General features: G+C 42.4%; 1 protein-coding gene and 1 long non-coding RNA gene across 8 annotated transcripts in view; one reads left to right on the top strand and one right to left on the bottom strand.

Moving 5' to 3' along the window:
* The window catches only part of LOC138755725 (DNA topoisomerase 1-like), a 145,966-nt gene extending 135,146 nt beyond the window's left edge, over positions 1-10,820 (bottom strand). For 5 of the 7 annotated variants that reach the window (XM_069922192.1, XM_069922198.1, XM_069922195.1 and 2 more), the window contains exons 1-2: positions 10,718-10,820; positions 2,920-3,026 (exon numbers count right to left, since the gene is read on the bottom strand). The gene's annotated coding sequence lies outside the window, so the exon portion shown is untranslated. Of the gene's footprint in view, positions 1-2,919; positions 3,027-10,329; positions 10,390-10,717 lie in introns of those variants that run through there. The other 2 variants (XM_069922193.1, XM_069922194.1) reach the window with 2 other exon arrangements.
* LOC138755726 (uncharacterized) overlaps positions 10,499-16,943 on the top strand; it is an 84,388-nt gene continuing 77,943 nt past the window's right edge. Inside the window, exon 1 of the long non-coding RNA XR_011352503.1 lies at positions 10,499-10,689. This is a non-coding gene — a long non-coding RNA (uncharacterized lncRNA). The remainder of the gene's footprint in view (positions 10,690-16,943) is intronic.

The raw sequence follows: 16,943 nt of genomic DNA, 5'->3' as shown, positions 1-16,943 counted from the left end.
TTCATGGTAGAGGAGAGGACTGGCTGTCTAATGTTTCACTTGAGATAAGAGAAATAAAAAGGAATGCTGTGGTGATTTGAACAAAAGAGGTTATCATCTGGAAAACTCTGATGGGGCAAGTTTCTTCGGCAAGCCACTGACGTGGCTGATTAAAAGGGATCAGCGTGTGTCCAGGAACAACTAATCTCTCTCTCTCTGAAAACCAACTAGAACCATTTACCTTTCAAGCACCAAAGCCTGATGAGCTTTATACATGTTAAATTCTGAGCACAGTATAAGAATTGCCTGAAACCAGTGAACTTGGAGGAATGAGAAGTGAGATTGGATGTGAATCAAAAGAACTTTCCTAAACTTACGCACACATTACATACATGTTTGCTTAGAATTAGAAGGGAGTTAGGTTAGTTACGTTAATAGTAGTAAGTTAAATTTTGATTCTGCTTTCAAGTTTAAAGATCATTAAAAGCAATTTTGTTAAAGTAACCATTTGTCTTGGTGAATATCTATTGCTGCTGGGTTTTGAGGTCCTCTGGGCTTGTAACAATGTCATGAAAATTAAATCTATTGCATTGCTATTTAATCCAAAGAGATTTTACACAGAAGAATCCTATTTTTTTCTTAAATGTTCAAATCAAATGACACCAAGTCATATCATCTTAAGGTAGGTCATAATAGGATAGGTAGATGTACTGAGGTAGCAGAATTAGAGAGGAACTTCTGGCACATGGAGCAGATTTGACGGAGGCATTGTGCTGTGTGAAGGTCAAGGTTTGGAACTGGTGCAATGCTCGAAGATACATAAATTTATAAATTGGGACAATAGGCAAAGGAAATGGTAGAGTAAAGCACTGAAGATCCAGGAACAAATAATCAATGGCTAAGCCTTAGGTAGCTGCAGGCAAGTTGCAAAGAAGTGAATTGGGAGGAGGGGGAAAGAGATTAGTCACACAAAACCTCACAATAGATGCTGGCCAGCTTGCAAGTATTCCTATATCCAGATGACCTACTGTGTCTTTACCAATGTGACATCCTCGGACTCCTTTTTCTTTACTGCGGAAGTCTATACAATTTCATCCCACATCAGGAAGGTCTTAAAACCCTCTTTCTGCATTTCATAGAAACATAGAAGATAGGAGCAGGAGTAGGTCATTCGAGCTTGCTCCGCCATTCAACGAGAACATGGCTGATCTAATCAACACACTCATCTGCCAGGCAGAATTACCACTAATTGGTAGTGCAAAAAAGTAAACTTTATATAGAATAATCATGTAGCCATTGGATGTTTCCAATACCCTAGCTATGTCCATCCTTTTACTGACTAAGTTGAACAGTCCTTGCACCAAACCGTCTCCGCACCACCACCTCACTCTTTCTGTTGCACTGAAAACTGTACTGGTGCTGCTCCCTACATCAATGTGGAATTCATCAACTTTATCATATTCTCTTGAGCCATTTTTAACACATTTTTCTGGATGGATTTATCTCTATCTCAGAAGGCAAACTTCTTTGGCTTGGCTTCGCGGACGAAGATTTATGGAGGGGGTAAAAAAGTCCACGTCAGCTGCAGGCTCGTTTGTGGCTGACCAGTCCGATGCGGGACAGGCAGACACGATTGCAGCGGTTGCAAGGGAAAATTGGTTGGTTGGGGTTGGGTGTTGGGTTTTTCCTCCTTTGCCTTTTGTCAGTGAGGTGGGCTCTGCGGTCTTCTTCAAAGGAGGCTGCTGCCCGCCAAACTGTGAGGCGCCAAGATGCACGGTTTGAGGCGTTATCAGCCCACTGGCGGTGGTCAATGTGGCAGGCACCAAGAGATTTCTTTAGGCAGTCCTTGTACCTTTTCTTTGGTGCACCTCTGTCACGGTGGCCAGTGGAGAGCTCGCCATATAATACGATCTTGGGAAGGCGATGGTCCTCCATTCTGGAGACGTGACCCATCCAGCGCAGCTGGATCTTCAGCAGCGTGGACTCGATGCTGTCGACCTCTGCCATCTCGAGTACCTCGACGTTAGGGGTGTGAGCGCTCCAATGGATGTTGAGGATGGAGCGGAGACAACGCTGGTGGAAGCGTTCTAGGAGCCGTAGGTGGTGCCGGTAGAGGACCCATGATTCGGAGCCGAACAGGAGTGTGGGTATGACAACGGCTCTGTATACGCTTATCTTTGTGAGGTTTTTCAGAACAGTCCTTGCACCAAACCGTCTCCGCACCACCACCTCACTCTTTCTGTTGCACTGAAAACTGTACTGGTGCTGCTCCCTACATCAATGTGGAATTCATCAACTTTATCATATTCTCTTGAGCCATTTTTAACACATTTTTCTGGATGGATTTATCTCTATCTCAGAAGGCAAACTACGCATATACTATAAACACATTGACTCCTAGTTATCCAGTTGTATAGTGCTTTTCACTATATTTTGCATTATGTTTTTGTATTCTACACCCTGTACTACTTCATTTACTGTAACACTACTCCCTATACCTTTATTTTATTTGTTACTTTTACACTGTTGTTTGAGTTGAATTGCCTGGACGACACACAAAATGTTTTTTCTGCAACCATGACAATAAACAATTCAAATCAACTTCTTCCCAATCCATTTCATTCATTTCAATGTTATTTTGACAGTATGTTCAGCACTTTATGAGATTAAATCTGTTCATAAGGATGCCAAGGGTCATTGGAAAAAGGCAATGGGGATGAGAGGAAAAATACATCAGACACAATTGAAATGACAGAGCAGACTCAATGAGCTGAATTCTGCTCCCCCCGGCTTACAATCTTTTGTAAGAATGCCATCTCTTTTTCTCACAGTTTCCTCATCCCACCTATGTTTGGTCTCACCAGTATAGAAGAGGCCACAATGAGTACAGCAAATGCAGTAGATAAGATTCAATGATATGCGTGTAAAGCTCTATCTTACCTAGAAGGAAGAGATGCAGGGATAAGTTTTCCACTTTCTGCAATTACAGTTGGAAGTACCCAAGAGTGTGGGGAGGGAAGAACAGTCTGATTCTCAGAGACACATCCCTGCAAAAAGCAGATAGAATGAAAGATGTAGTTAGATCACAAAGAAGATAGCAGAAGCGTCCGAGGACTTGCGAGTACAAGGTCATATCCAAGCCTGCTTCATAAGTGTTGTGTATGCACTTACCCTATTAGGACTCTGAGACATGGTGTTTTCTCATTCTTTAATACCATCAGACTAGCATGGCTACTGACATATAGAGATATATATTGAGGGGTGACATCATGACACCCATGTCATGATGTACAGCAGGGCAGGCTTAGACCCAACACTCTTCCCTCTCGTGCAATAAATGTTGAAAGGGCCCCCTCTACATCAGGCCCATGACTACTAGCAAGAATGAGGGTACATATACTGAGTGATTATAATACGGAAAGGCACTTAGTAATAATTATGGGACATAGTCCTTAAAGCGCTTGGGGGGTCTTCTTTCTTTCTTGGGCTGCCTCGGTGTAGAATGCTGTATCAGGACTCGCTCAGGGCTGTTGAGGGCAGGACCCATATAGTCGGGATAACAGCAACTACTGGCCTTCAGGGTTCTACGTGCTGGACTGCTTGCCATAGTTACTGAGATACCCATCTCTGCCACCCCACCCCCCCCCCCACCCCCACCTTTCACTTGGCCCCAGGGGTTGGATTGCCATGGCAGGCCTGGTTCTACCTCCTCTAGGTCATGAGGTAGTTCATGGACTTTAGTGTCAGACAATGCTCGCAATTGATCAATATGTCATTTCCACTGCCTGTCCCCCACTAGAACAGAGTATGAACAGGGATTCAACTTTTGTAGAATCATTCCCAGCCATGGATCCTTGAATTGTCTGTACTCTTGTTCCATGACTAAGTTTGTGGCGATGTTGATTTTTCTAAATGGAGTCCCAGATCTTGGTGAACCGTGGACATCCTTGTCCGCAGGTTGCGGCCAAACATTAATTTTGCTGGGGTGTGTTCTGTGGTAGAATGCGGTATGTTTCTGTACACCAATAGGAAATCTGCAATTTTGTGAGACCAGGAGGCATTTAGAAGTTTCTTGTTTTTCACTGTCTTCTTGAATGTTTGTACAAAACGTTCTGCCTCCCCATAAGTACTTGGGTGATAGTGTGCTGACAAAATATGACTGATTTGGTTGTCATACATAAATCTCTTTAAAGGTTCTGAGGTAAACTGGGGTCCATTGTCCATGACCAATTTGTGAAGTAATCCAAATGTGGCAAACATGGCCCGTAGATGTTCAATTGTAGAAATGGCTTTCGTGTTTGTCATATGCAACATTACTAACCATTCAGAATGCGTGTCCACTGCTATAAAGAAAGTCTCTCCCTGAATGGCTCCGTAAAGTCTACGTAAATCTGATGCCAGGATCTGGAAGGCCATTTGCAAGGGTTAGCCTTGGCCTACAGCATTTTTAGCTGCATTGTCTGGCATATTTTGCATTCTCTCTCAATAAATCTGTCTATTGATGGCCGCCAAATATGCATCCGGGCTAGTGCTTTCATTTGTACCATTCCTGGACTATTGTGGAGCATCCTGATAATATGGTGGCTTACCATTTGGCCAGGATTATTGTATGGGTACCCCATAGCAAACATCTTTCTTCAACTGAGAGTACATGGTGATGTATGAAGCAAGTTTTCAGGTCTTCTGGTATGACCTCAGAATCTGGCTATCCATGAAGGGTGAAGTATAAGATTTTGCTTAATGTTGCCTCCTTTCGGGTTTCTTTGCCGATCATCTGAGCAGTAATGGGCAGTTGCTGTTGTTGTTCTTGGTTGATAGCTGCTGCTTCTGCAGTCCATTTAATAATTTCTTCTTTTTGTTCTGTTTTGGTTAGTGCTAAGTGTGATAAGGCATCTGCATAGCTGTTGAGTGTTCCCGGTTTATGTTTTATGTCATAGTTGTATGTGGCTAGTAGCATGGCCCATCTTTAAATTGTGGCTGCAGCTAATATTGGTATCCCTTTGTGGGGATTAAACTTAGAGGTTTGTTGTTAGTGATTATGGTGAAAGTTCTTCCTAGAGATATTTGTGGAATCTTTTTACACCAAAAATTAATGCTAATCCTTCTTTTTCCATCAGTGCGTAATTCCATTTGCTTGTAGTTAATGTCTGCGATTTGTGATAATACTGCTCCTAGTCCTACCGATGAAGCATCAATGGCTAGTCACTTCCTTGTTCAGGTCGAAGTGAATCAGAACCTCATTTGTTGACATTAATATTTCCTTTAGTCGATCAACTGTGTTTTTAGTCTCTGTATCCCAGTATTGTTTTTGATCTTTCTTGAATAAGCGGTTTAAGGGGCTGAATAGTGCAAACATGTTAGGGATACGTTTCCGATAGTGATTTATAAACCCTAGAAAGGACTGTAATTTTGACTTGTTGGTTGGATATGGGGCATTGCGAATGGTTTTTGTGGCTGCCAGATCCATTTGTACCCCCTCCTTGTCGATTGTAAATCCCATGTATGTCACTGAGGGCAGCATGAAGACACACTTATCCCTATTGTAGTTGTACATTGGCCTCTTGTAGTCTGCTTAAGACCTTTTCAGCTCATGATGATATCATCAAGGTAACATCCCACTGCTATTCCGTGTAGTAATTTGTCCATTGTAGCTTGAAAAATCACAGGTGCTGCTGAGATTCCTTATGGCGAGCATGTATCGGTGAACAGTCTTAGGTGGGTATTGATTGTCACATATTGTCTTGATTCTTTATCCAATTCTATTTGTTGGTATGCCTGTGACAAATCTAATTTTGTCAACTTTTGCCCTCCATTTAGTGCTTGGAATAGTTCTGCTTTGGGCATGGGGTGTTCTGGCACTTTTAGTGCCTGATTGAAGGTGACTTTGTAATCGGCGCAAATGCGAATCTCACCATTTGCTTTCCATACAGGTACAATGGGCACTACCCAATTGCTGTATTCTATTGGTTCTAATATGCCTTCATCTTTTAGTCTATTTAACTCAGCTTCAATTTACCTTTCATTGCAAATGGAACTGTTCTGGCTTTGATGAACTTTTAATTGCGGTTTGGCTTGAACCCACTTAATCTTTCCCAACCCTCGTTGGAAAACCACTGCATGGTTGTTGAAGATTTGGTTGAGTTGTAGCTGGGTGTTGCCTTCATGGTTTACATTTAGTATTGAACTGATTTCCAGCAGGTCTAGGGGAATGTACTGTAGTCAGTTTATTCCGAAAAGTGCTGGTCTCTGGGTAGCTACCATGTAGAGAGATAAACTTAGAATAATATATTGTACCTTGCTAACTGTAACTGTAACTGATCTCATGTTCACCAGAAGGTGTGGTAGCAAGCGTTGCTTTAAATGTAATGGTATTAAAGACTCTTCAGCCCGTATTGAGCTCCATTTTCAGAGGTTCATTGTTTATTTTCAGCTGAATATAGATTGCTGTGCTTTTTCCGTTTCTTTCTCAGATGTGTAAGACTTTAGCTGTTGTTTTGTTGTCCTCAGAGCTGTTGCTATCCTTGTTGCTAGGGCTGCTCTCTCTTTCTGCCAGTGCTTTGAATTCAGCTGGGTGTCTATCATGATTTGGAGTTCTCCTGCATTTTACTGTTTCTTTAATTGGCAGACATCTATCTTTGATCTTTCTGTTGCAATGGTGGAATTTTTGAGAAACAGTTTTCTGGGCAATGGTTGTACTTCTCACAACTGAAGCGCTGTTGGTGGGAAGACCTCACAACCAGAAGGTCTGGTTAGCTCACATCCAAATTTTTGTCTCCCATTTCTGAGCTGTAGGCAGTTCTATAAGCAATCTTCAGAGTTACTTCGTAGTCCATTGCCAGTAATTTCTGCTTTGCCTGGCTATCTGCCAATCCCATCATCAATCTGTCTTGTAGTGCTTGGATTAGAAACTGCTCGAAATGACACTGCTTGGACAGTTTGCGTAACTCTGCCAGGTATTCACTTACTGCCTCCCCTAGCATTTGTTTCCTTTCATAGGAGCATTGCTTCTCTGCCATAATTGATGGTTTGGGCTTAAGTGGTTTCTCAGTGCTGTGCATAACTCGTCGTATGTCTTCCTCCCTGGGTCCTCTGGGGCCAGCAAGGTTTTAAGGAGATTGAATATTTTTCTGCCCATTATACTGAGGAAGAGGGCACACTTTTGGCTTACTGGGGCTTCATTAATATTATGGGCTACGCAGAAGTGAATAAACCATTCTACAAAATTATCCCAACTTTCATCTGTTTCATTGAATTCTCTGAACTTTCCCTCTGCCATCTTGGCACACTTTTGCTTTGATCTTTTGGCAGAAACTTGTGAAGCTCGTTAGGTAGTCACCTTTTACTTTTATCCTTTTGTTTTCTTCCCCCCCCCCACCATTGGAGCATGGAGCATGCAGAGGGTTCCTTATCACCATTTTTGTGTGTGCACTTACACAATTAGGACTCGTAGACAGTGCATTCTCATTCTTTAATACCATCAGACTAGCATGGCTACTGACATACAGAGATATATGTGGAGGGATGGCATCATGACGTGGGCATCATGATGTACAGCAGGGAGGGCTTATACCCAACAAAAAGGAAACCCATCATTCTGGTACCAAAGAAGAGCAAGGTATGTGCCTCAATGACTTTGCACCAGTACCTATCATGATCAAATGCTTTGAGAGGTTAGTTATTGAGTCAACAGATAATCGACAGCTGCTGTCTTGCCAGCTATCTACTCTGCATTAGATTATCTAGACCAACCATTCTCAACCTTTCTCGGCTATGGCTCCCTTCGGACTCTGCTCAAAGTTTATGGACCCCTTCCCTGCAAATCAGTCAAGTTTTGGTTTCATCCACATTTCTCTCCTTCCAACCAAGTAAAAATATTTATTTCATGCAATGTGAAAATAATGTTTTTATTTAAATGTGCTAAGGCCCCAAGGAAAGCCATCGGATCCTGTTGAGAATGGCCAATCTAGAACAAAGAAACAACTATGCCAGGTCATTATTCATTAATCACAGCTCTGCATTGAACAACATCATACTAGCAAAACTCGTGACCAAGCTAAAAGACCTGGGACTCTGTCAGTCCCTCAGCAACTGGATCCTCATCTTCCTCACCAGCAGACCCCAATTAGAGCAGATTGGTAACATCACCTTCTTCACAATGACCATCACCACAAGGGGCTCCTCAAGACTGTGCACTTCCTCTATTTATTGTACACTCATGACTACATAGTGAAGTTCATTACAGAAACAAGGTGACAAATTAGCATCTCTGCAGACCATGGTGCTTGCTCAAAATACACAGCACATAAAGAACATATAAATAATCAAAATACCCAGTCCAATAAAAACCCATGTTATCCAGATGGAATTCAATCAATTGGCAGCCTCAAGCAACTGGCAAAAAAAATTTTTTTTAAAACGACTAAAAATAATAGGTAAAATACACAAGTTTAAAATTGTAAACGTAAATGTTCTCTGGAGTACCATCAACCTTTGGTGAAGATGAGAACAAATATTCAGCGAGCAGAGTGCTTTGATTGTGCTCGTAGCAGCTGTTTCAATAAAGTTGTACTGAATAAAATGGTGTTGCTTCAGATAAAGAACTGATTGATGCCACTCACCTTTGGGGTGACGCTCTTAAACTGTCTCCTTATCCCTGCATTGCAAGTCTTTATTAGTGTATTATTAAGTATATTAGTAAGGCTTCAATTATTATTTGGGAGGGTTAATTATTTAAAATGTTATTGTTCCTCTTTCTGACTGCTCAGTGGAGGTGAGGAACCTGCAGATGCAGCAATGGTTAAATGTTTTCAAAGAATGTGAATGAAAATAAAGTCAAATGCTTTAAGGTAAATATATTGATGCAAGTGAAGTTTGTTCAGTGTATTTTTGTCCTTTAAATTCATAATGCATTGTAAGAGTAAGTCTGAAGCAACTGGAAAATACACTTAGCTGGCATCTACCAATGAAGCATTGTACAACCTGTTCAACCTCCTCTCCATAATGTTACTCATCATTATTGCTGATGAGGCCAACTAATGTCATATCATCTGGAAATTTGATGATTCTGTTGGAACTGATCTGGCAGGGCAGTTGTGAGTCTGCAGTGTGAACAGTCGCGGGCTGAGCGCACAGCCCTAAGATGCTCCAGTGCTCAGCCTGATGGGGTTGGAGGTTTTGCTGCCAACCTCACTCTTAATATGTTCCATCACTAGTCACTTGAAGTATTTTATGATCGCAGGTGTCAGTGCCACTGGGAGGTAGTCATTTAGTCTGGCTACTGTCATTTTCTTGGGCAGCAGAATGATGGTGGCTGCTTTCAAACCTGCAGAAACAGTGGACTACTGCAGTGAGATGTTGGAGATGTCTGCTATGGCCTCTGCCAGAGTTATCAGTTCCGATCAAACTGTAAATTTGCTAGCATTGTTGGTCAAATCACTACAAATGATGAAACAATATATAGGTTGGCTGATGCCAGAACAACAAGCAGAAGCCTAATAGCCTAACACCCGCGATTGTCTGATTGTGGCGCTGGACAAAGTGGCAACTCTCCGCCTTATGGGGGACAAAAGTTAAAAGAATTTCATATTTCTTTCTAAATGTAGTATTGTGTGACACTAATGGAACCTTATAATACTGCTCTCAGCATCACAGGTTATTGCTGAATTTAAGGAGGAAAGACCAAGGGACATAAACATGGGAGGTCCTGGGAGTCCATATTTCAGAAGACCTTTCCTGGAACCAGCAGATCAAGGCAACTGTGAAGGCCACACCTGTATTTTCTAAGGAGTCTGAGATTTGGCATGCTGCCAGATACTCAGGTGCACTGCAAAAAAAAAACGATACTGGCGAGTTGTATCCCTCGGGTTTGGTCATTCAATTATTCATGAGCTCAGAGGGTGCAGAAGGCCGTCAACATACTCAGGTCCATCATAGGCTCAGACCTCCCATCCACTGCAGACATAGGAAGTGAGGCATCTGCAAGAAAGCCACCATTATCAAGGGCACCCATCTCTCCCGGGTCACAAAACCCTTTCGCTGGCCAGAAGGTGCAGAAAGCCAAGTTTCTTTGCAACAGTCACGAGTCTTGAACCTCAACAGCAATAAAAAAAAGAACTTTCTGCACTATTGCAAGTCATGGCCTTTGCACTGTGAATTTTATTACTTTTTGCAAGATTCTTTTATTGTCGTGTAAGAATGCACAAAATAGCTTTTGCTTGTGATTTCCCCAACAATTAAGGGAAAGAGCAGTCCCTTTCTGCTCCATGCAACTATCACTCAAATACATGCATCTTGGGCACCGTCTCTTTCCCTTTAGTTTAGGATTAGAGTTTATTTTTTCTTGACGAGTACCTGTTCAACTGCAGCACGATGCGAGCAAGAGGGAGAAGGTTGGAGAGCCCCGGAGGAAAGGCGGCGGCGGCGGCGGCGACGGGGGCGAGGCGCACGCAGGCGCCCAGCGCGCAGGCGCGTGGGGCGAGGCGCGAGTCCGCGCCCGCGTCGAACGGGGGCGTAACACCGTGACTGGAGCGCGCGCCAGGCTCGCGAAGAGCGCGAGCTCCGGGTTCGGAATGGCTGCATCAAACGCCGGCAGGGCCTTCCAGTCCAACCGCCCGACTTACCCGTCGAGTCCTGAGGTGAACTCCTCCCCCCCGCAGGGAAAAGACGACGTTTAAAAGGAGGAGCAATATGTCAACTAATGCATTCGCACGGGTATTTTTTTTACATTACTAATTCTCACCTGGACGTGGGTTAGGATTACAGCTGCGTCATTATCTGCTAATCTAATTTTCCACAGGTCCTTTCAAGCCACCTCCCAACCTCTTCCCACCTGCGCGCTGCTGGATGGCCGCACTGCGCATGCGTACAGATCACTATCCTCACGACCTGACCTTCCACTGATTGACAAAAGTTTGCAAAAGTTGCATGTTATTCCTGAATATTTGGGGGTCTCTTTTGCATTTACACTCGCTCAGACATTACAGAGCAATGACATGAATGGAGATTTGTCTTTTTAACATCAATTCCAAGGCACATCTCCAGGTGGTGAAAGCAATGCAGCAGCCTGCCCCTTGGGCCAAAACTGGAAATGGCCATTGGACATGGCGACCGGCAAGACCTTGCGCGGGCTGGGATGCCCGTTTCCGTAGGCCACCGACGGAACGGTGAAACTGGCCGACCATTGCAGGTGGGTCGGGGCCCGGATGCTGGAGCCGACCAAGGTCACGATAAAAGGCAGGGCTGCCTTGGTGTGATAAACTCGACCGGCGTGCACGTCTTCTTTCCTCTACAAGTTTCGAGCTACAGCCCAGGAGCTATAATCGTGAGCTATAACCTGGCTGCAGCAGTAGTGACCCCGCTACCATAATTTCTTTATTTTGTTTTAACTGTGAAAGGATTTTTACATGTGTGACAGGGTATATAGAGTATACAAGATATGTTTTTAGAAGATAAATTGGGAAAGGTTTCTTAGAGTAGGTCACATACAAACACTTTAAAACAGATCTTATTTGAAATACTGGAGCCCTGCTAATGCTAGACATGGTGGCTGATCACAGCTTTGCAAGAGCATCGATGAGTCCTCAACAGACTTCACTAATGGATTGTTGTTTACCAAAGGCAACAGATGAAAGAGCATGCTGGAGCCACTGCTATCTGAGGAGAACTTGCTGTTTTAAGAGGGTCATGTGCAAGCAGAGAGTCAAACAGGCTTTCTCTCAGAGAGAGAGAGAGAGAGAAAGGCGCACACACACACACACACACACAGATCACTTGACAATGTTACAGCCAGCAGAAGTATCTGGGACTAGAACAGGACAAACTGGCAAACCCGACTGGAAGATGGCCTGGTCAAAGCCCTTGTGGTTCATGCAAGAGGAGAGGACTGGCTGTCTAATGTTTCACTTGGAATAACTCTCTGGTGACCTGAAAGAAAGAAGTTATCCTCTGGAGAACCCTGAGGGGGCAAGTTTCATCAGCAAGACACTAAGGTGACTGATGGAAGTACATCGGTTGTGGATGTCCTGGAACAACAAATCTCTCTCTGAAAACTGAGAAGAAACTTTCTTAGTGGTAACCTTTTGAGCATCTTAACAGTTTGAGATCAGGGGATTAACAAATGAAACTTAATCAATGAATTCCCTGTAAGTTTAAAAAGGTGTTTCACTAAATTAAAAAAATTATCATGCATAAACATATGAATTGGGAACCAGAGTAAAATCTTTAAGTGTGCTTCGCCATTGGCTGACCTGATTGAAATCTAGATCTATCTATCCAAGATAATCTTGCCATCGTATTTATAAAATATCTAGTTCTGGTTTTTTTAATATTTTGACTTTTCACCTCCATTGAGGAAGAGAGACTCTCCATTCTCTGATACAAAAACAGTTTGCATCACTTTTAAAAGGCTTAGACAGTGTTCTACATGTTCCATAAAAATATACTCACACAAGAAATGTTGCCTTGATAGTTCTGTATTCAAATCAAAGATGATTCCTCCCAGCCCCACAATACAATGCTGTTGTGTGACATCACATGCTTGGCTATACCCACAACACAATGCTAAGATTAGAGAATACTGTGACAGATTATGTTATATTTTATATTGTATATAGATATGTTTTATAGGAGATAAATGTGGTATGTTTTTAGTGTAAGTCACAAACAAACACTTCAAAACAGATCTCATTTAAAATGCCAGAACTCTGCTCAAGCCAGACGGTTCACGCTCCGAGTGCCTTTGCCCAAACTTTGAAGAATGCCGATGGGGACTACACGGGTGGGTGTTGATTGGATGTGCTGTAGAGTAATGGATTATTTTTTTAGAAAGCATCTGATGAACGAACTCAGAAGATTAGGTCCGGAGCCACAGTCTGTCTGTGTACAGTTGGCTGTTCTAAGAGGGTCATGTGGTTTTCTCTGAGTGAGAAAAAGAGAGAGAGAGAGAGACTGCTGGTTTTCTGCAGTGGCTTTTTGAAGCTTGTTTGAAACCCCATTTTGAAGGCGGATTGTGAGTTCTGAGTTGAGCCTGTTCAAAGCCCTTGTGGTCCATAAAAGAGGAGATGGCTGGCTGTATAATGTTTCGCCTGAGATAAGGGAAACAGAAAAGGAACTTTATGGTGACCTGAAAGAAAGTGGTTATCATCTGGAAAATCCTGATGGGGCAAGTTTCTTCAGCAAGAAAATGAAGTGGCTGATTGGAAGGAATCAAATCTCTCTCTGAAAACTGACAAGAACCTTCCTGAGCAGGAACCATTTACCTTTCAAGCATCAAAGCCTGGTGAATATTCATAAATGTTAAATTCTGTGCACAGGATAAGAATTGCCTGATACTGGTGAACTTGAAGGAGTGAGAAGTGAAATTGGACTGTGAACTTTTTTTGAACTTATATACACATGACATACACATGCGCTTAGAATTAGAAGGGGGTTAAGTTAGTAGTAATAAGTTAAAGTTTGATCCTGTTTTCACTTTTAAAGATAATTAAAAGCAACTTTTGTTTAAGTAACCATTTGTCTTGGTGAATTTCTATTGTTGCTGGGTTTTGGGGTCCACAGGGCTCATAACATTACAACTATAACTAATTGTGTTAATTACTATCCCGCACAACAACTTAAATGTATCGATGTGAAACATGCTAAGTCATCAATTCCCTGAGATGTATTGGAGGACGTCTTTCCCTTTTGATCGTGGAGATGAAGAATATGGAGGGGGACTTTTTGACTTTTCAAGAGAAGGTAGTACCTCCTCATCGGCTGGCTCTAAGGGCTGTGAGCTCAGAGGTTGGTCGGCACCATTCCATGTCTGTTCTGCACTGCTCTCCTGAGCAGCCCATGAAAAAGGTGCCTCCACAATTGGTAACAGAGTTATCTCAGGAGTATCACTGTCAGAATGTGCCCAAAATTGGATGTCTTGGAGATGTTCCTCTTTTGAATGGACAGTGGATCATCCATCGCTCTTAACTGGCCGATGTGTCATTTCCATACTTTGCTTCCCACCAATACAGAATATGAAAATGGACTTATTTTAAGAAGCACACCTCTTATCCATGTTTCTTTATTTTCTCAGTAATTCCTTACCAGTTCTCGATCTCCAATTTCCAGAGATCTGGTTGGCTTACTTAGAGATGTTGGATACGAAGGCCGATATCTGGGTGCACTGTAGTGAGTTGGGTTTTTAAGTTACGCCTAAACATCAGTTCTACTGGCATTCATTTCATTGTGGAGTGTGGGTTGTTTCTATAAGATAACAAAAAATATGCAATTTTGTGATTCCATGATATTTTCAGTGACTTCTTCATTTTCATGGCTTTTTTAAATTTCTGCACAAAGCATTCAGCTTCTCTATTTGTACTTGGATGGTTTGGTGCCAACAGGATGTGTCGTACATTGTTATTACATAGAAATAGTTTAAAAGCACCTGCTGCAAATTAAAGACTATTATCAGAGACTAGTTCTACAGGTACTTCGTATCCTGTGAATATACTCCAAAGTCTTTAATTTGTCTGTTCTGTCATTGTCATTTGCATATGTGAAGCTATTTGCTATTTGGAGTGTGCATCAACAACAATAAGAATAATTTCACCCATAAATGGACTAGCGAAATCAACATGAACCTGGTGCCATGGTCATGATGGCCATTTCCATGAGTTAGCTTCGGTTTGGGATGCTTTGCGTTGCATTTCCTGGCAAAGGTAATATCTTTACACTGTCCGTTCATCATCGATGTCACTTGATAGTGTTACAGAGTTCTGTGTTGTGTATTGACTATGTGTTGTGTGGTTTTATGTTAAAATGTGACAGTTTGCCTTTAAGAGCCAAGGTGAAGATGGACTGCTGAGAGAGTGGGAGACGGACTGGGCATGTACAGAAAATGATCTAAAAATTTCTGGACTTGGACGATAAACCACCACTGGGGGGGGGTGTGCTGTGGAGTGGATGAAGGCCCAGAGCATGAGTCATGGTATGGAGGACAGTTTAGAATGTTGGGATTTCAAAAAGGGATGAACATTCCGAAGGCAGCCAGAAGGATCCGGACCAAGCCAGTGGTTCCTCTCTCTGCAAGCAACACAAGAGAACTTCAAATTTTGTGCTCTCTCTCTCAAAGATCTTTTAGCTTCAGTTTACCAAACAAACTGAATTTTGTTTATTGTTATATATAGAGAATTTAGGTTAAAATGGCTTAAGTTAAAATGTGATGATTAATCATAAAAAGGGAAGCCAGAACGGACAGGGAGCTTACTAGCAGCCAAGGACAAAAGGTTCAGCTGGATATTTTTTTTTTAAACATATCTTTTCATGGTCATAGTGAGAGACGTGCAGGAGACAAAAGATTGATAAGAAGGGTGAGAAACAGAATTTAGTGTATGTAGAGTTCGCAGCGTACGTAACGAACGTGATAATTAAAAATGCAGTTGTACTTAGAATGCTTTTGCAATACTAACCAATTAAAACAGTATTAATAAGTAGGGGAAGGGCAAACAACAAGGGTATAAAAATCAATGCACTGTATGTATCGGGGCTTAACTGGTGAGAAGCCAGTTGAGTCCAACTCTGCAGACTTGTAAATAAAGCTTGCCGTGTCATCAGTTTTAAAGAGACTCATGTGTGAGAAGTTTTATTTCTGACATTTATGATCTTTGCTTCGGTTAAGATCGAAGTTTTGTGAATCTTTTGTATTTTGTGTTTGTTTTGTGTCTAAGTTTTTCTGTGGGCTGGTTGGAACTATAACTTAGACTTTAATTACATATGTTATATTTAGACTGGAGAATTTATTAGTTTTACACTGTTATAGAAATTTGCATAGTAACCAGTGGGCATTGTTATAAATGGGGGAGATTTTGAATTAAAGTTTGAAGGTGAATTTTTGTTAAAGTAATTGTTCATCTTTACCCCTGTGTGATATGCCTTCTTTGTGGTTGCTGGTTTGATCTTGTAACAATTGTCACCAGATGTGTTTGAGTGCCAGGGCTTTCACTCAGACTGTCCCTGGATGATTGGTGTAGAGCTCGGATAACATGGCTGCTTCTATTTCTTAGGAATGATTGTCCTTGTCCCGCATAATAAACAAACTTCTTTGATCAAGATCTCATTGCTTTGCATATAATAAGCCTTTAATTTGGGAGAAATAGGGTCGACCTCAGACCAGCCATTTAAGGTTGAGTATAGAACCTTTGGCAATATAGTTTCTTTCTGTACCCCTTTGCTGATAGTCTTTGATGTAATCAGTAAGTGGTGAAATTATTCCTGATTGAATATTTATTCTGCTGAACAGTTAATCATCCCTTTTGTCTGTTTGGTTTCAGGCAGAGGTAAGCACGATAATGCATCAGCATAGGCGTTTTAGTTTGCTGGACTCTGTTTTAAGTCATAATTGTATGCCACGAGTTCCATTGCCCACCTTTAAATTCTTGTCTCAGCTAGCACCAGAATGCCCTTTTTCTTCTTTCTTTGGCTTGGCTTCGCGGACGAAGATTTATGGAGGGGTATGTCCATGTCTGCTGCAGGCTCGTTGGTGACTGACAAGTCCGATGCGGGACAGGCAGACACGGTTGCAGCGGTTGCAAGGGAAAATTGGTTGGTTGGGGTTGGGTGTTGGATTTTTCCTCCTTTGTCTTTTGTCAGACAAAGGGCTCTGCGGTCTTCTTCAAGGGAGGTTGCTGCCCGCCGAACTGTGAGGTGCCAAGATGCACAGTTGGAGGCAATATCAGCCCACTGGCAGTGGTCAATGTGGCAGGCACCAAGAGATTTCTTTATGCAGTCCTTGTACCTCTTCTTTGGTGCACCTCTGTCTCGGTGGCCAGTGGAGAGCTCGCCATATAACACGATCTTGTGAAGGTGATGGTCCTCCATTCAGGAGACATGACCCACCCAGCGCAGCTGGGTCTTCAGCAGCGTGGATTCGATGCTTGCGGACTCTGCCAGCTCAAGTACTTCGATGTTGTTGATGAAGTCATTCCAATGAATGT

The sequence above is a fragment of the Narcine bancroftii genome, chromosome 2 (genome assembly GCF_036971445.1).
Source record: "Narcine bancroftii isolate sNarBan1 chromosome 2, sNarBan1.hap1, whole genome shotgun sequence".
Taxonomy (NCBI): Eukaryota; Metazoa; Chordata; class Chondrichthyes; order Torpediniformes; family Narcinidae; genus Narcine; species Narcine bancroftii.
This window is presented reverse-complemented; position numbering and strand designations above follow the sequence as displayed.